Here is a 3,046-nt window from a genome sequence, read left to right on the forward strand (position 1 = left end):
TCCTAAACTCTAAACCCTAAACCCTTAACCTAAACCACCCTAAATCTTAAACAATCCTAAACCCTAAACCTTAAACCCTAAACACTAAACCCTAAACCCTAAACCTAACAATAACCATAACCCTAACCCTAACCCCTAACCCTTACCCTAACCCTAACCCTAACCCTAATCCTAACCCTAACCCTAACCCTAACCCTAACCCTAACCCTAAACCTAATCCTAACCCTTACCCTAACCCTAACTTTAACCCTAACCCTAATCCTAACACTAAACCCTAAACCCTAAACCTAACCCTAACCCTAACACTAACCGTAACCATAACACTAAACTCTAAACCCTAAACCTAATCCACCCTAAACTTTAAAAAATCCTAAACCATAAACCTTAAACCCTAAACCCTAAATCTAACAATAAACCTAAACCTGACACTAAATCTAACCCTAACCCTAACCCTAACCCTAAACCTAACCCTGACCCTAACCGTAACCCTAATCCAAACACTAACCATAACCTTAACCCTAACCCTAACCCTAACCTTAACCCTAACCCTAACCCTACCCCTAACCCTAACCCTAACCCTAACCCTAACCCTAACCCTAACCCCTTAACCTTAATCCCTAAATCCTAAACCCTGAACAACCATAAATCCTAAACCCTGAACAACCCTAAATCATAAACCCTGAATAACCCTAAACACTAACCTCTAAACAACCCTAAACAACCCTAATCACTAAACCATAAACAACTCTAAACACTAAACCCTAAACAACCCTATAACCTAAACCTTAAACACTAAACCCTAAATAACCCTAAATCCTAAACCATTAACACTATACCCTAAACAACACTAAACACTAAACCCAAAACAACCCTAAATCCTAAACCTTAAAAACTAAAACTTAAACAACCCTAAACCCTAAACACTAAAGCCTAAACAACCCTAAACTTTTAACCCTAAACACTATACCCTAAACAACCCTAAACCTTAAACAATCCTAAAGTCTAAACCCTAAACCCTTAACCTAAACCACCCTAAATCTTAAACAATCCTAAACCCTAAACCTTAAACCCTAAACACTAAACCCGAAACCCTAAACCTAACAATAACCATAACCCTAACCCTAACCCCTAACCCTTACCCTAACCCTAACCCTAACCCTAATCCTAACCCTTACCTTAACCCTAACCCTAACCCTAACCCTAACCCTAACCTTAACCCTAAACCTAATCCTAACCCTAACCTTAACCCTAATCCTAACCCAAACCCTAACCCTAACCCTAACCGTAACCATAACACTAAACTCTAAACCCTAAACATAATCCACCCTAAACCTTAAACAATCCTAAACCATAAACCTTAGACCCTAAATCCTAAATCTAACAATAAACCTAAACCTAACCCTAAATCTAACCCTAACACTAACCCTAACCCTCAACCCTTTCTGACCCTAACCCTAACCCTAACACTAACCCTAACCCTAAACCTAACACTGACCCTAATCCTAACACTAAACCTATTTCTAATTCTAACCCTAACACTAATCCTAAACTTAAACCTAAACCCCTAATAATAACCCTAATCCTAACACTAACCCTAACCCCTAACCCTAACCCTAACCCTAACCCTAACCCTAACCCTAACCCTAACCCCTAACCCTTACCCTAACCCTAACCCTAACCCTAACCCTAACCCTAACCCTAACACTAACCGTACCCATAACACTAAACTCTAAACACTAAAACTAATCCACCCTAAACCTTAAACAATCCTAAACCATAAACCTTAAACCCTAAACCCTAAATCTAACAATAAACCTAAACCTGACCCTAAATCTAACCCTAACCCTAACCTTAACCCTAAACCTAACCCTGACCCTAACCCTAACCCTAATTCTAACACTAACCATAACCCTAACCCTAACCCTACCCCTAACCCTATCCTTAACCCTAACCCTAACCCCTTAACCTTAATCCCTAAATCCTAAACCCTGAACAACCATAAATCCTAAACCCTGAACAGCCCTAAATCATAAACCCTGAATAACCCTAAACACTAACCTCTAAACAACCCTAAACAACCCTAATCACTAAACCATAAACAACCCTAAACACTAAACCCTAAACAACCCTATACCCTAAACCTTAAACACTAAACCCTAAATAACCCTAAACCCTAAACCATTAACACTATACCCTAAATAACACTAAACACTAAACCCAAAACAACCCTAAAACCTAAACCTTAAACACTAAACCTTAAACAACCCTAAACCCTAAACACTAAACCCTAAACAACCCTAAACTTTTAACCCTCAACACTATACCCTAAACAACCCTAAACCTTAAACTATCCTAAACTCTAAACCCTAACCCTTAACCTAAACCACCCTAAATCTTAAACAATCCTAAACCCTAAACCTTAAACCCTAAACACTAAACCCTAAACCCTAAACCTAACAATAATCATAACCCTAACCCTAACCCCTAACCCTTACCCTAACCCTAACCCTAACCCTAATCCTAACCCTAACCCTAACCCTAACCCTAACCCTAACCCTAAACATAATACTAACCCTTACCCTCACCCTAACTTTAACCCTAACCCTAATCCTAACACTAAACCCTAAACCCTAAACCTAACCCTAACCCTAAAACTAAACTTTAAATCCTAATCCTAATCTACCCTAAACCTTAAACAATCCTAAACCCTAAACCCTGAACCCTAAACCTAACCCTAACCCTAACCCTAACACTAACCATAACCCTAACACTAAATTGTAAACCCTAAATTTAAGTTACGATAAACCTTAAACAATCCTAAACCCTAAACCTTAAACCCTAAACCTAACAATTACCATAACCCTAACCCTAATCCTAACCCTAACCCTAACCCTAAACGTAACCCTAACACTAAACCTAACCCTAACCCTAACCCTAACCCTAAACCTAACACTAACACTAAACCTAATCCTAACCCTAACCCTAACCCTAAACCTGAACTTAACCCTAACCATAAACCTAACCCTAATCCTAACTCTAACCCTAA

This window comes from Micromys minutus (genome assembly GCF_963924665.1).
Source record: "Micromys minutus genome assembly, chromosome: 3".
NCBI lineage: Eukaryota > Metazoa > Chordata > Mammalia > Rodentia > Muridae > Micromys > Micromys minutus.